We start from the raw sequence: 17,923 nt of genomic DNA on the forward strand, positions 1-17,923 counted from the left end.
AATGATGCCTGCACCTACATGCGGCAATCATGCGGCCTTGCGGGAATGGCTGCCCTGAACAGAGAGAGATGAGCTGAGATTGTTCCTCTCTGTCTGTAACCCCAGATATCGTTTGGAATTGGAAAAAAAAAAGATATCGGGAGCGACGAGTATGTTGTCACTCCCGGTTCCGCCTCTTTGTTTACCTTGCTGCCAGCGGGCAAGAAAGCAGCCAATCAGACCGATCTGTGTCTAAACAGCTGCATTGAAAGCCAGAAGAGAGATCCCATATCTCTCCATAAAGAGGACCTGTCACAGCCCATTCTGACAAAAGGGATGTTGTTCATCCTTTGTGATAGCAATAAAGCTCATCCAAAAAAAAAGTGTAAAAGAAAAAAAAACATTTGTAAAAAAGAAATAATAATAATAATAAAAAAAATAAAATAAAGCGCCCCCATCCCACCATGCTTACGTGCAAATGCGAATTCATACGTTACTCCTGCATGCATATATAAATGGTGATCGCACCACACATGTAAGGTATTGTCAGAACGCCAGAGCGAGAGCAATAATTCTAACACCAGACCTCCTGTCTAAACTGGTAACCTGCAAAGGCATTTAAAACGTCACCTATAGAGAACGTTAAGCGCCATAGTTTGCTGCCATTAAACTGGCAGATTTAATTTTAAAGCGTAACATATTTGGTATATATTTACTTGGCGTAACATCATCTTTTACATTATACAAAAAATTGGGCTAACTTTAGTGTTTTGTGTTTTTTTTTCATTCATTAAAGTGTTTTTTTTTTTCCAAAACAATTGCTTTGCACAAATACTGTGTGACATAAAAAATGTAACACCTACCATTTCATTCTAAAGGGCTTCTGCTAAAAAAAAAATTATACAATATTTTGGGGGTTCTAAGTAATTTTCTAGCAAAAAAAGTAGATTTTTTCATGTAGGAGCGAAGGGTCAGAATTGGCCCGGATGGCAAGTACAGCTCATGCTTTAGAAGCATGCTTCCTTGAGAATGTGAACATTTTCAACTGCATCTTCAGCACCCCAAGAGTTCCAATTCCTTGCTAGCTCTAATAAGCAAATGTTGAGATTTTTCAACAAAAGACAAGTATTGGTTCCTCCCTACAGCTCCCTATAGATTGTTCAAGGTGATGACCTGATGCAGTGCCCTATAGAAAGTTTGAAGGAGGGTGTTTCTTAGCTCTCACCATTTGGAGAGAAACTTACAATTTGCATATCTGAACTCATTATGATTTAGAGTTTCAAAGAAAGCTAAAGACACTGTCTAGAATTATGGTATGGTAGTGGTCCAGTTTAGCTCCCTAAAGCGGAGCTCCAGTCATATTTGTAAAAAATAAAAGTCAGCAGCTACAAAAACTGTAGCTGCTGACTTTTAATAAACACATACTCACCTGTCTCAGGATCCAGCACTGTGCTTACCCGAGCCATTTTCTCCACCCATCTTCAGTACCCGGCACTGGCATCTTGACTGTGGGAACCCGGCTGTGACAGCTTGCGGCTTCACAGCTAGGAGCCCACTGGGCATGTGTGAGCTGAGCTGCACATTGTGAATTGTCCCGCAGTCTTCTGGGACCTGTGACTTCTCCCAGAAGACTGCAGGGAGGGGGGTGGGGAGGAGAAATCAGTTAAACCAGGTACCCACTCTCGCCTCCCCAAAAAAGGTGCCATTTCATAAAGAGGAGTGGGGGAGGAGGCTTTAAAGCAGAACTTCTCCTTTTAGGTGAAGCTCCACTTTAAAGAAAACCACCTATGTCCCTCACTAACCTGTGAAGCCACTAGATGTGCGGTAATAACTGTATGTAGCTGCGGCTACATACAGCATACCGCACTGTGTTCCGGGTGTGAGCCGAGACTTTCTGTCTCATACCCGGAACACAGTGGAGCTCAGCCGCTCAGAGCAAGCAATGTATTCTATCAATGAATACAAAGCTTCCTTTGATTGGCTGAGTCAGAGGTTGTGACATCATCTGCCCACCTCTCTGACTCAGCCAATCAGAGAAACACAGTGCGGTATGCTGTATGTAGCCATAGCTACAGTTTATACCGCACATCCAGCAGGCTCACAGGTTAGTGAAGGAATAGCTTGGCCCAAACAAACTATGTAATATGCATGGAAAGATTGAGTTTTTCTTTAAATGTGATAACAGGTACACTAGACTAGTTACGTAGCCAGGGGCCCCAATGTAATTGTTGGTCTTCGACAACTCTCACACTCTAGTGTTAATTTAGTAAACAAACAGACTGCTCACTTTGCAATGGAATTTACCCTAGAGCTTAGTAAATGAGGTGAAGCTCTGATGATCTTCATCATCCAATCAAGTTCAAGCAAAATGCAGATTTTTTTTTTTTTTTTTGGGGGGGGGGGGGGGGGTTCCCTGCATGTGACTTGGTATTCTGGGTATACTGCAAGGTGTACTGCAGGGTAACATTTCACCACATTCACTAAGCTCTGAAGAAAATTCCCTAATTCCCCTACTAAAGCCCTTTTGCCTTTAGTAAATTATCCCCAGTAATTCATTCTTATTGTCCTTAAAAAATAAGGAAGTCAAATACAGGGCTTCCTGACTGTTTAATTAAGCGTTGACAAAAAAAAAGAAAAAAATGGAAGCTGATTGGATTAAATGCAGAGCTTCACCAGTTTTTGCACTCCCCAGTTTTAGTAAATCAACCCCATAGTCTAGCTTAGAATCACTACTTCAGTAAAACAGTACAGAAAACGAAATAATAGGTGCTCGGCTCACTCTTACCCCAACCCAATGTTTGTTATTTTCTCCAATTCAAGAGGCTACCACGTTGCAGATGAGACTAACTCATACAAATAGTGTTGCTATTCATTGGGTTGTTGCGTTGCATTGGAAGTATCAATCAATATCACTCTCTCAAGTTAAACTCTGGATAGATTCCATAAGCAGAGCAGAAAACCTTTTTCATACCCTATACCACGCTATGCCCTATTATGATTGGAAATGGTCACCTTGGTCAGATCAGAGCACAATTTTTGAATGAACCCCCGTACCCAATGATAATTGTTTTACACACTGTTATGTCAATGCGGATGTTTTTATATTCTAGATTTGAAAATATACAAGTTTCTGACACCACTGCTCTCACTTTGTGTGGTGATTGATACATGGCTATCATTTAGACCAGTGGTCCTCAACCCTGGTCCTTAGGGCCCACTAACAGGCCAGGTTTGCAAGATAACTGAAATACATCCCAGGTGATATAATTTGCTGCTCGGTGATTGCAGTATTTTAGTCTGCATCTCCCCAAGGTAATACTTAAAATCTGGCCTGTTAGTGGGCCCTGAGGACCAGAGCTGAGGACCACTGATTTAGACCAGTGGTTCTCAACCAGGGTTCCATGGAACCCTAGGGTTCCTCCAGAGGTTGCTAGGGGTTCCTTGAGCAATGAACAATTTTTGCCTCTCAGATAAGTTCCCCTTGACACCATTGATCTTTTTAGCTACTTGTAAGGGGGTAATTCTTCCCAATGTCCACAAGTATAAGGAACATTCATCCCACTGACCATCACTCTAATGTATCATGAGTTGTAAATACAGTAAAACCTTGGATTGCGAGCATAATTTGTTCTGGAAACATGCTTGTAATCCAAAGCACTCTTATATCAAAGCAAATTTCCCTATAAGAAATAATGGAAACTCAGATGGTTCGTTCCACAAGTCCTTTGGTTTATAGTCTATATACAAAGATTATAGCAATGTGATAGGTTGTGTAACCATAAAATGTCCATCCACAATATGCAGCCTTCCCAAAGTGGGTTAGAAGCAAAATCTAGCAGAGCTACAGAATATAAGAGAGACGAGAGGAGCCTCTAAGTGTAGCAATATGGTCACATTTAATGAAGGCTCAACATTTAGCAACTCACATGGTTGATGATTATACAGGCACACCTAAGTGTGCAGGCATCCGGGGTAAAGCTGTCCACATAGAGCGTCTTCTGAACTACCGGCTCTCACCACTGTCAGTCTGTAATCCTGACTGGGAAGAATAGCCTGCAGTAGAGTGATCTGAAAGTGAGGCTTTGAATCACTTGTGGAGCTCAGCGGGAAAGGGATGATGAAGATGGCAGTGCAGAGGATGGTCTATGTGGTCAGCTTTACCCCAGATGCCTGCATAGTTATATGTGCCTGTTTTAATCATCAACCATGTGAATATTGGACCTTCATTAAATGTAACCATATTGTTACACTTAGAGGCTCCTCTCATCTCTCTTGTATTTTTTTTTATACATGACGCTACTTGTATATCAAGACATCGCTTGTATATCAAGTCAAAATTTATTTAAAAAATGTGCTTGTCTTGCAAAGCGCTCTCAAACCAAGTTACTCTCAAACCAAGGTTTTATTGTATAGTCATTTTTAGCAGGGGTTCCCTGAGACCTGAAAATTATTTCAAGGGTTCCTCCACATTGAAAAGGTTGAGAAAGGCTGAATTAGACTATATTTTCTGTCAATATCTTTTTATTAAGATGTTATGGAGCTTTTGTAAAATGTTAATCTCTCTGTACCACCATTTGCTATTCTCTAATTAAATTTTGTAAACAGAAAAAACAGTACGGAAAACAAACATCTACTTGCGATTATCCTCATAAACAGTGCTACTCACAATGAAATCCAAGGCAGCTCCGGTACCACAGAGGAACAGCTGGAGGGATCCGAGACGAGAGGTCGAAGGACACCCCACTGGAACTGCAATACTCTGGAAGAAATTGGAGAGCCCCCCTCCACACACAGTAGATGGGTCTTTTGATGAAAGTTAGTGCTTTTAGGCTCCTGCCTGCCCACACACCTCTTCTGACAATGGAGGGCCTTTCACCTGGCTGCAGATTACCAACCCAGCTACCTCTGCCTCATCAGGTGTGAGCTCTGTGAGCTACTGAGAAAGGAACCCAAGGAATTGTGTAAATGTTGGGAACTGCAGCAGGAGGGGTCTGCTCTGTTATAGTACACGGAGGAGTTAGTTTTGCAAAACATTCATTACAGAAAGACTAAACCTACAAGCAGTAGGTAGGTAGCTGATGAAATTGCACATTCTATTCTTATTGCCTCACGCTACCTAGAAACAAACAATGGACTAGATGTCACTGAACTCTGGTGACCAGATGTCACTGCTAAAAAGTTGCTGTATCACCATTACAAATCTACATTCAGCATGCACAATCCTAACATTCAGGTTACAAGCAATATAATATAACAAATTGCAGAGCTCAAATCTAATAAAGTGCAAATGTACAGACATTGATCTAAATCCTATGTGAAATAAACATAGAAAAAAGTTCACACAAAACTTCAGTGAAATAAATGTTCCTCTTCAGTAGCACCACAACCGTGCTTTTCAATGAATAAATACTCCTATTTTAAGACACCACAAGTGCTTTCAGTAATAAGAAGATTATTGTGCAAAAACTCCTCCGCCTGTGAGTAAATACAACACTCACCAGACAATTTGGCTGCCAAGATATAAGCAGCAGGCACGCTCACATTTCATATGGCAAATGGTTAGATCTCCCTGGGAACCCAGATCCATACACACATCACTGGTTCCAAGGCTGGTTCTGTTACCCCTCCAATGCTGGGCTGTCATCCACTCATGTGATGATACAAGCATACCATACACCATGGATAAAAGAATAGTTCATAGTGCAGTAGAAGCTACAATAGTGGCCAACGCGTTTCCCACAAGAGTGCATCCTCAGGGGCCTCTAGTCTTTACTGATGTAGCCTATACCCAGACTGTACACATCATCATTGACCACTCACCAAGAAATGGCACCCAGATAGGAAATAATTTGTTGAAATGTGTTATATTAAATGTTTTGGGTGTTAGTGTATTGCACTTACATTGCTAGCAGCTTCAACATTGGTTTAATTCAGCGCTGGCTGCTTTTCCTTTAACCCCTTTATGCCGACAGAACGCAAATATGCGGCCTCAGCTTTAAGGGGTTGAACCAGGGTGATGCCTGCAGCTAGAGACATCATCCTGGTACCGTTGTTTAGAGCCGATGGTCGGCTTTCTTGTAATGACAACCGATGCAGCTGAGCAGCTGCTCAATTGTCATTGCAAGGAGTGGGAGGCAGGGATACCCCTCCCGCTGCCTTCCGCAGCTCGCCCGGGTCATTGCATTTGAAAGACTGCTGCGCAAATATCGTGTGACATAAAATATTGCAACAATTGCCATTCTCTAGGGAAGTGATGGCGAACCTTGGCACCCCAGATGTTTTGGAACTACATTTCCCATGATGTTCAACTACACTGCAGAGCGTATGAGCTTCATGGGAAATGTAGTTCCAAAACATCTGGGGTGCCAAGGTTCGCCATCACTGCAGGGTCTCTGCTAAAAAAGATATACATGTTTGGGGTTCTAAGTAATTTTCAAGCAAAAAATACTGATTTTAACTTGTAAGCACCAAATGTCAGAAAAAGGCTTAGGCGTGAAAAGGGTTAACTTTTAAAGTTACAAACAATACATCCATTCCTGATAGAGGAAAGGACATGAATTCTTTTTATTGCACTATGTGTCAGCCAGAGCATGAACAAAAAAGGAAGCAGGGAGTGCAAAGTGCATGTGATGGCTGCTTGCGTTATCATCATGTCACACAGTCTAGGTTAAATATACCCCTCCATAATCTGTGCCTTTGCCTTTGAATAAAGGAAAAATTTCCATAGCTTTTTTTATAAACTTGATTTCATTATTTATGTTTAATTGCACATTTCTGAGCAGTTGTAGCTGAAGATCAAAGCAGAGTCTGAAGCACTGCTATACTGTATTCATTACTGGGTATTGCGATTGGCATATTTGGCTTAGCTGCTGGCATCCACCTAAGGCACACAGTCTGAGACTGGAAAAAACGCACTAGCGTAAAAGACCATTTTGCGCACCCAGGGAGCCACAAGTGGTGCTTGTGCTCGGATAGACGGCGATGCTTTCATGCATCAGCATAAATATGCACATACATCTAAAATGTATTCTCCAAATACAAACTTTCCACGTTTGTAGAATATGTCATACATGCATGCGTTGGTTTACATCAAAGCATAAATGCATGGCTGCCAATTCCTTTTCCTTTATCAAGTTTCCACGGAGGCGAGCCGGGGCATGCACCGGTGTGAGTCATCAGGCAATTACACCACCTTGAGCAGTGAGTTCTTGTCTCTTCACTTCTAGGTCTAGCCGTGCGTGCCACCAGTGGTCCCCAGGGTGTGGAAAATAATGCTGCTATTTTACCCTAGTGCGCTTTTTCAGCCTCAAACTGTCCATGGTCTAGTGGAAATGTCCAGTGCTGATGAATTCAGTGTCAAAGCACCAGTATCTCACTGTGTTTTAAAGAAATTTAAAAAGTTAGCAGCCACAAAAAGGTGCAAGGCATGCATGAGGCCTAAAAAATGTAATAGGCTGCCCTACAAAGAACTGAAGTTGCTCTGATGACATCAGAAGACCTTAAACTGGTAGAACGTGGGGGTACAAATGCTTTGGGGACTAGTCTAGCAGCGGGGAGAGCGCAGGATCAGGTAAGTACATCTCCCTAGACCTAAATGAGCAAAAAACTCTTCAAGTGTGGGCACAGCCCCACTGCAAGGGATGATTTTTTACTTGCCCAGAGTTAGGCTTTAAGCTAGCCATGCAAGGGAATAATTTAGCTTGAAAACTTTTATTTCAAGAAATGTGCGCTTGTTTTATTCTCCAAATTGTTAGTGGGGTCAAAGTGATGTTTGTTTTCGACCACATTGACAAGAAACTTCATCTCGTGTATGGGGTTTTCTTTTGGAAAATTATATTCATTCCTAAAATCAAATGTTCACAACATACAAAATCTCAAACAGGATTTTCAATTGTGTTAATGAGGATATTCGTACAAATATGCATAAATCTACTAGTGCAGGGGTGTCCAAACTACGGCCCTCCAGCTGTTGCAGAAGTACATGTCCCATGAGGCATTGTAAATCTCTGGCATTTACAGACTTAACTAGGCATGATGGGAATCGTAGTTCTGGAACAGCGGGAGGGCCATAGTTTGGACACCCCTGTACTAGTGCATGCACTCCATTAAAGTGAATGGGGCTGTACTGCAACCGCTGTGCAATGCAGGCAGTTGTGGTGCAGGCTTTTAGAGGTTATGATAGGCGGTGCAGATCAACACAGCTCAACAGAGATAATGTGAACCAGCCCTTTAGGCCCCTTTCACACCTAAAAGTCGCATGATTTTACAGCGATTTTGGCACAATTTTGTTGACGCAATTTTTTACACGATTTTGACTAGAATTGAAGTAATGCCTATGTCTTTGGACCTCAAAATGCATTAAAATCGTCCCAAAGCAGTGCAGGGACTACGTTGAAGTTGTTGCAACTTGAAGTCGTACAGATATGAACGGTACTCATTGGAAATCATGGAGTTCGACTTGTCATGCGACTTTGAAGTCCCAAATCTCAGGACAAGTCACACAAGTGTGAGAGGGGCCTTAGTGAAATACACTGCACAAAGTCATACCGCAACATTGGGGCTCATTCCTACATGCAGCAGCCCTTGTCGCCCCCTCTACCTGCACTGGCATGCTCTTCAGAGAAGTTTGACAGGCGATGAGAAAGTGGTAAGTCACCTTCTCACCTTCTGTTTTAACCCTAAAAATTTGGGCCCACTGCAGGGCGATTGCAGCTCAGCCCCATTCACTTGATTAAGTAATGTTCAAGGATAGTACCACCTGCAAACGCTCATGCCGTTTAATTTTTGTTGAATTCGTGGCATGAGCTTTATGTTCATGTTTAGGTGGACAGTTGAGAGGAGGTAAAACCATGGCTCAACTGCACACTTTACCACAACCTGGCCACATGTCTGCATTTAAAATTACAAACACATTAAATGCAACACAGCTGCCTAAAGTGATACTAAACAGTTGATTTTTTTATTTTTTTCTCCTTACAATAACAAACATGTCGTACTTATCTGTTCTGTGTAATGGTTTTCCCCCGATCCTCCTCTTCTCATGTCCCCCACTGGCGTTCCTGGCTCCCCCCCCCCCCCCGTTGAGTGCCCCATAGCGGGCCGCTTGCTATGGGGGCACTCCTGCGCGTTTGCTCCCAAGCCCTGCTGTGTGTGTCTGAAAGACACACAGAGTGCGGCTTGGCCCTGCTCTCCGCTCCCACTGGCTGTTATTGGAAGCAGTGGGAGACAATGCTCCCGCTGCTGTATCTGAGACAATGAGGAGCAAGACTGCCGGGAGAGCCTTGGCTCTTGCGCACAGAGCTGGACTGGAATTGGGCTCAGGTAAGTATTTGGGGGGTGAGGGAGGGAGCTGCATGCAGAAGGTTTTCTATCTTTACTTTAAAAGTAGGCTTGGTTCACACCTTAGCATTTTAACTCACACGTCAGAAAGAAAAAAAAGACTTGTGTATTAAGAACACCTTCAACCAATGTGCCAGCACAGATCATCTGTGTGCTGTGTTTTGGTGCGTTTATAAAATTGTGACATGTCCATTTTTCTACGCATTTTTATGTATTTTCTGGCCCAATTAAGTCTCTATACAGTGAGGGAAAAAGTATTTGATCCCCTGCCGATTTTGTACGTTTGCCAACTGACAAAAAAATGTCCAGTTTATCATTGTAATGGTAGGTTTATTTTAACAGTGAGAGACAGAATGAAAACAAAAATATCCAGAAAAAAGCATTTCAAAAGTTATAAATGGATTTGTATTTTAATGAGTGAAATAAGTATTTGACCCCTTCGTAAAACATGACTTATTACTTGGTGGCAAAACCCTTGTTGGCAATCACAAAGGTCAAACGTTTCTGTTGGCCACCAGGTTTGCACACAGGAGGGATTTTGTCCCACTCCTCTTTGCAGATCCTCTCCAAGTCATTGAGGTTTCAAAGCTGATGTTTGGTAACTCGAACCTTCAGCTCCCTCCACATATTTTCTATGGGATTAAGGTCTGGAGACTGGCTAGGCCACTCCAGGACCTTAATGTGCTTCTTCTTGAACCACTCCTTTGTTGCCATGGCTGTGTGTTTTGGGTCATTGTCATGCTGGAATATGCATCCACGACCCATTTTCAATTCCCTGGCTGAGGGAAGGAGGTTCTCACCCAAGATTTGATGGTACATTGCCCTGTCCTTTGTCCCTTTAATACGGTGAAGTTGTCCTGTCCCCTTAGCAAAAAAACACCCCCAAAAGCATAATGTTTTCATCTCCATGTTTGACAGTGGGAATGGTGTTCTTGGGGTCATAGGCAGCATTCCTTCTCCTCCAAACATGGTGAGTTGAGTTGATGCCAAAGAGCTTGATTTTGGTCTCATCTGACCACAACACTTCCACCCAGTTTTACTCTGAATCATTCAAATGCTCATTAACAAACTTCAGACAGGCTTGTACATGTTCTTTCTTGAGCAGGAGGACCTTGCGGGCGCTACAGGATTTCAGTCCTTCACAGCATAGTGTGTTACCAATTGTTTTCTTGGTAACTATGATCCCAGCTGCCTTGAGATCATTGACAAGATTCTCCCGTGAAGTTCTGGGCCGATTCCTCATCAGTCTCATGATCATTGAAACTCCATGAGGTGAGATCTTGTATGGAGCGCCAGACAACGGGAGATTGACAGTTATTTTGTGTTTCTTCTATTTGCAAATAACTGCACCAACTGTTGTCACCCTCTCATCAGGCTGCTTGGCAATGGTCTTGTAGCCCATTACAGCCTTGTGTAGGTGTACAATCTTGTCCCTGACATCCTGGTCATGGTGGAGAGATTGGAATCTATTTGATTGATTGCTTCTGTGGGCAGGCGTCTATTATACAGGTAACAAGCTGAGATTAGGAGCACTCCCCTTAAGAGGGTGCTCCTAATCTCAGCTCGTTACTTGTATAGCAGACACCTGGGAGCCAGAAATCTTGCTGAGTCATAGGAGATCAAATACTTATTTCACTCATTAAAATGCAAATCAATTTGTAACTGTTATAACTGTTTTGAAATGCATTTTTCTGGATATTTTTCTTGGTATTCTGTCTCTCACTGTTAAAATAAACCATTAAAATTATATAATTTGGAGTTTTATTGTTTGGGTCACTATACGATTTTGCAGTTGACACGTGGTGCGCCTCATCCGAGACACAGTTTGCTCCCTTTTGGGGTGTCTTGGGTGAGGCTCCCTACTGTTTTGGGGGCTATCCCCTGCACTTACTAGATGGTGAACACCTTTTGTTCTCTTATAGTACATAGGTTTGTCTACCTTTCTCATGACTTAACCCTAGATGTTATAATGCGTTGCTGGCTGGGTACCCACCTAACAATGATGACCTACAACCATTATTTGTTGTAAATTGGCTTTCATTATTGTACCACGTCCATTGTTATTTGTCTTTGTTATTCTCTAATAAAAATTTATTGAAAGAAAAATTATATCATTTCTCTGTCAGTGGGCAAATGTACAAAATCAGCAGGGGATCAAATACTTTTTTCCCTCACTGTAAACACACCTTTCTTAAAAACTCTCTTGTCAGTAAAATAGCATATACACTCATTTGAGAATGGTGTCTAACTTCCAGAATACAGTAATAAAATAAAAAATTTAGCTACACAACAATAAAAAGAAAGTCATATGAACATAATAACTTTAGGGACCTTTTTGGCTATGATATCCTAAAAGTATAAAAAGGCAACAATTTTTTCTGGATTTTGATAGAGTGGTTAGAACCCGTCAGTTGTCATTATGTGGAGATGCAGTAGCATGCAGCCCATTATTTTCAATGTGGCTGTACACACAGGCATGTCACATGCACGGCGTAAAGATGAGTAAAAAAAAAAAAAATACAGAAATCTGTGTTGCCGGTCAGTATTTTACACACACATGCATGTAAAATGGTAATCTGAAGAGGTTAAAAATTCATTCTAGAATTCTATCATTTTATTTTACTCGTGTACACATACACGTGCAAATACACACGCAAATACACAAAAATACGCGCAAAATAAATACAAGAAGTTTTCACCAGGAATACTAATTTTTAAACATCAGTACCTTGAGCGAGTACCCTATAAGCAGCTACAGCAAACTGTTTATTTTGTTCCTGTTAGGTTAAAGGTTTTTCATGAATGAAAAAAGCTGACCATTGTAAGCACCCTTGTCAGTGGTAAACGATTTGTGTCTACCCTCTAACTGCTAGTTTGTCTGGCCAGTTTGTTCAGTTAGCCTTCGTTCACCTTGGAGCAGCTTGTCATGTGATTTGACAGGTCAAATCACATGACAAGTCGCACCCTAATGACCATGTTCAAATTGATGCGACACCGACTTTGCGGTGCCACATCGACTTGAAAAAGTAGTTCCTGCTCTACTTTTGGCGATTTCAGGTGCGACTTGAGTGGACATCTGTGCGTGAAACCGCACATATGTCTTCTATGTCTTACCTGAAGTCGAACTGACATGCGGCTTTGAAATCGTGCAGAATGGGTACGATGCAATATAATACATTTTGAGGTTGATTTACTAAAGGCAAATAAACTGCGCACTTTGCAAGTGCAGTTGCTCAAGAGCTTAGTAAATGAGGTAAAGCTTCACTTTACAAAGAATACCCAATCACATGCAAGGAAAATTTCAAAAAACAATATTTGTGCTTGCACATGATTGGATGATGGAAGTCAGCAGAGCTTTTGCTCATTTAATAAGCTCTGGAACAACTGCACTTGCAGAATTCAACTGCACTTTACAAAGTGTACATTGTATTTGCCTTTAGAAAATCGACCGCTATGTTTTGGGGTTTAGATCTACTATGGGGTTGATTTACTAAAACTGGAGAATGCTAAATCTGGTACAGCTGTGAACTTCAGCTTGTTCAATTAAGCATTGACCAGAAAAAATCAAAATCTATGCAGAGCTGCACCAGATTTTGCAGTAAATCAACCCCTTTAGGTATGAACACAGCACATAGAAAACAATTGTTTTTGTGTGCCCTTGCCAAGATCAGCTTTAATTTATGTGAACGTGCCCTTAATTTTAGTTGTATTAGTAGTTGTAGTAACAATAATATTTTATCAGACTTATTTGCATAATTACAGAAATCAAGTGTGGTATATTGAGACATCTAATACGTTATTATAAAAAAAAAAAAGTTAGATGAAGCTGCAAATTGTAAATATACAAGGTATATTTACAATTTGTGAGTGATGAAAGTTTCTCCATGAGAAGAAGCAGAATGATTCAATGTGAGTATATGAGCTGTCACAGTGATCAATGTGAGCATATAAGCTTCCACAGTGATCAATGTGTGATTCAATGAGAGTATACAAGCTGTCACAGTGATCAATGTGAATATACGAGCTTTCACAGTAATCAATGTAAGTATATGAGCTGTCACAGTGATCAGTGTGAATATACGATCTGTCACAGTTATCAATGTGAATATACGAGCCATCACAATGATTGGTGTGAGTATAAAAGCTTCCACAGTGATCAATGTGTGATTCAATGTGAGTATATGAGCTGTCACAGTGATCAATGTGAGTATATGAGCTGTCACAGTGATCAATGTGAGTATATGAGCTGTCACAGTGATCAATGTGAGTATATGACCTGTCACAGTGATCAATGTGAGTATATGAGCTGTCACAGTGATTAATGTGAGTATATGAGCTTTCACAATGATCAGTGTGAGTATACAAGCTGTCATAGTGATCAATCTGAGTATATGAGCTGTCACAGTGATTAGTGTGATTATATGAGCTGTCACAGTGATAAGTGTGTTTATATGAGCTGTCACAGTGATCATTGTGAGTATATGAGCTGTCAGTGATTAATGTCAGTATATGAGCTGTCACAGTTATCAATGTGAGTATATGAGCTGTCAGTGATCAATGTCAGTATATGAGCTGTCACAGTTATCAATGTGAGTATATGAGCTGTCACAGTTATCAATGTGAGTATATGAGCCACCACAGTTATCTGTGTGAGTATATGAGCTGTCAGTGATCAGTGTGAGTATATGAGCTGTCAGTGATCAATGTGAGTATATGAGCTGTTAGTGATCATTGTGAGTATATGAGCTACCACAGTTATCAGTGTGAGTATATGAGCTGTCAGTGATCAATGTGAGTATATGAGCTGTTAGTGATCATTGTGAGTATATGAGCTACCACAGTTATCAGTGTGAGTATAAACGCTGCCAGTGATCAATGTGAGTATATGAGCTGTCACAGTTATCAATGTCAGTATATGAGCTACCACAGTTATCAGTGTGAGTATATGAGTTGTCAGTGATCAGTGTGAGTATATGAGCTGTCAGTGATCAATGTGAGTATATGAGCTGTTAGTGATCATTGTGAGTATATATGAGCTACCACAGTTATCAGTGTGAGTATATGAGCTGTCAGTGATCAATGTGAGTATATAAGCTGTCAGTGATCAATGTGAGTATATAAGCTGTCAGTGATCAATGTGAGTATATGAACTGTCAGAGTGATCAGTGTGAGTACATGAACTGTCAGTGATCAATGTGAGTTTATAAACTGTCAGTGATCAGTGTGAGTTTATAAACTGTCAGTGATCAGTGTGAGTATATGAACTGTCAGTGATCAATGTGAGTTTATAAACTGTCAGTGATCAGTGTGAGTTTATAAACTGTCAGTGATCAGTGTGAGTATATGAACTGTCAGTGATCAATGTGAGTTTATAAACTGTCAGTGATCAGTGTGAGTTTATAAACTGTCAGTGATCAGTGTGAGTTTATAAACTGTCAGTGATCAGTGTGAGTATATGAACTGTCAGTGATCAATGTGAGTTTATAAACTGTCAGTGATCAGTGTGAGTTTATAAACTGTCAGTGATCAGTGTGAGTATATGAACTGTCACATTGATCGGTGTGGAGTGGTCGTGCAGCTGAGCTGTCACTTAGCAGAGTGTAGCCCCGCCCCCTCCCTGGCAGTACCATGTCTGCGATCAGAGACCAGCGATCTATAGAGATCAGGCTGCCAGAGAGTTTGGCAAGTCAACTTTTCCCTGGCATCAGCGCAGAGCAGACAAGCGCTGAACTGGATACCATCTGGTCCTCCCCTCCAGCAGGAGTTGCTGGAAGTTGTATGCACAATGCAATGACAAGTCCTACACAGGACAGAGCCTGTCCCCTCCACTGTCACTATGACCCCCCTCCCCGCAGTGATCGGCCCCTGATACTCACCGGGCTCCCCGCTCTGGGCACAGTGATCATAGCGGGCTGCCAGGGCCCTGGGAAGGAGCTAGCAGCTGTCATTGGGCCGGCCAGGAGGCGGAGAGCCGATCAACAAGTGGTGATGATGAGGACTAACTACTCCCACTCTGGGAGGTGTACACTATGGGCTCATACACTACACCCACTGTATGGGGACACACGTTACACCCTCTGTGTGCTCATATACAACACTTACATTCATACTCATCCAACACACATTGTAACAAGGAAAAGACTGCAATATAATGTATAGATTACACTTTACTCCTTCTAACCTGAAGAATTAGGATCAAAGCACACTGGAGATCTTTAACTAGGGATAGGCAACCCTAACCACCTCAATACCGGGTATTGTTACCCCCTTTCTGCCCAGGCCAATTTTCAGCTTTCAGCGCTGTCACATTTTGAATGATAATCGAGCGGTCATGCAACACTGTACCCATATGAACCTTTTATCATTTCTTTCCCACAAATAGAGCTTTTTTTTGGTGGCATTTGATCACCGCTGGGTTTTTTATTCTTTGCTAAAAAAAGAACGAACATTTTTTTTTAAAAAAAATAGTTTTTCTATATTTCTGTTATAAAACTTTATAAATAAGTCAGTTTTCTCCATTGACGAGCACTGATGGGCACTGAGGAGGCTGCACTGATGGGCACTGATGAGGTGGCCGTGATGGGCATGCACTCATAAGCAGCACAGATAGGCGGCACTGACATGCAACACTGATGGGTACTGACAGGCGGCACTGGTGGGCACTGATAGGTGACACTGATGGGCACTGATAGGCAGCACTGATGAGGAGGCACTGACAGGCATTACTGATGGGCACTGATTGGCCTCCCTTGTAGGCACTGATTGGCATCCCTGGTGGGCACAGGTTGGCATCCCTGGTGGGCGCAGGTTGGCATTCCTGGTGGGCATCCTTGATGGGTCTGCACTGATAATCAATGCGCTGATTTTCAGTGCAGAGCCCCCCTGTCATGAGAGCCACTGATCAGCTCTCTTCTACCTGCGCCATGTCAACGCAAATAGAGGAAAAGCCGATAAACGTTACTTCCTGGTTACTATGTGACCAGCTATGATTGAACACAGCTGATCACATGGTAAAGAGCCTACATCATAGGCTCTTTACCGAGATTAGAGATGCGGTGTGTCAGAACAACACACCGCACTACCGATCACTGTGCTGTGCGTTCTCAGGGGGGCGCACGAGTGGCTTATCCTGCTGGACATCATGTGACACCCAGGCAGGGGGAGCGATGCCCACACGTCTTGTCCAGCCATCATTCTGTTATGGGCCAGGCAGGATGTGGTTAAAGGTGGAGATCTACCTGAACAACATGGGAGAAGTCAAAGATCACCAGGCGCAGTGTCGCCTCCTCGCACCTGATTTAAACCTCTAATTGCCATTCTCCGGTGTCGTAATTGCGTGCATTGCACGGCAATCATGGATTTAAATCAGGTTGTGGGGAGGCAACATATTGCCTCCTAACCACCTATCAAACAAATCGCTTTTCAGAGGAGAAGCAGTGCCTGCTGCACTTGTGAATGAGCCCTTAGTTACATTTGGCTGGGATAATTTGGTATCACTCCGCATGGAGAGGAATCGGCTTGTGCGACCCTGGCTCCCTACTACAGCTCCAACTTTACAAGTAGTCCTACATTGCACTCTGATGCTCCTAGAATGGCGGGTCAGCAAGCACAGACTGCAAACTACCAGTTAGCTGTCCGCAATCCAGGGCCGTCTTTAACACAGGGCAAAAGGGGCAGCTGCTTTAGGCCCAGTCATTGTTGTAGGGCCCAAAGCAGCTGCCCCTTGAGCCCCCACTGCCTGCAAATAATTGATAGGTGGATTTGGGAGGGCCCAAAAAAATATTTGCCCAGGGTCCAATCAATATTAAAGACGGCCCTGCCACAATCTATTGGTAGATCATGATTTACAGGTTGCTGACCCTCGCTCTAGTCTAAGCTGTCATCCTTCTCTCACTACCTGGTGAGCCAGTGATCAGCTACAAATACTATAACATCTGTTACATGTTTGTTTCAAGTCAGTGACTTAGCGCCGGTTCACACTACCGCAACGCTACTTCCCGGGGCGACCTCCGAGATCGCGGTGCGAGCAGCGCGCCGCGACCTCGGAGCGGCCGCCACGGACTTCATAACATTGAAGTCTATGGCGGTCGCCTCCTGGTCGCCCCAAAGAAGCTCCGGACCCTTTTTCTAAGTCGGAGCGACTTGTGTCGCTCCTATTAGAACGGGTCCGCAGCTTCCCTATGGGAGGCGACGTTGATCAGTAGGGGATCACTTTGACTTTTCTGTTGGATTGGGGAGTGAAGCCATGAAACTCCTTAGATGGGAAGAGTATGTATGGGGAGGTTTATGCAATGTGTGGGTATCGCCAAGGATATGTGCTGCAGAAGAAACAGACGCCACCGTAGATGTTGAAAGTTATGTTATGTGAAACGTACGGTAAAGCATTTATTTTGGTAAAAGGCAATACCAGCTTGGACAATCATTATTTGTTTAGGGGAAAGTTCTCTTGATCACGAACCTGTGTGCGGTGACAAAGAGACAGATGCCTGTGAAGAGGGTGGGCTAGATAGTGGTGCTGTATTGTGGCTAGTGGGCCTTGCCTAAAGTGCCAAAGAGGGTGATGTCCTTTCACTGCTCAACCCTCAGAAAATCCAGAACTCTGGGA

General features: G+C 42.6%; 1 protein-coding gene across 1 annotated transcript in view; it reads right to left on the reverse strand.

The window, feature by feature from the left end:
* Positions 1-15,303, reverse strand: part of SLC26A2 (solute carrier family 26 member 2) — a 67,415-nt gene extending 52,112 nt beyond the window's left edge. The window contains exon 1 of the mRNA XM_082252871.1: positions 15,195-15,303. The gene's annotated coding sequence lies outside the window, so the exon portion shown is untranslated. The remainder of the gene's footprint in view (positions 1-15,194) is intronic.
* Positions 15,304-17,923: the final 2,620 nt, after the last annotated feature.

Source organism: Pelophylax lessonae (assembly GCF_965119305.1).
Source record: "Pelophylax lessonae genome assembly, chromosome: 4".
Lineage (NCBI taxonomy): Eukaryota > Metazoa > Chordata > Amphibia > Anura > Ranidae > Pelophylax > Pelophylax lessonae.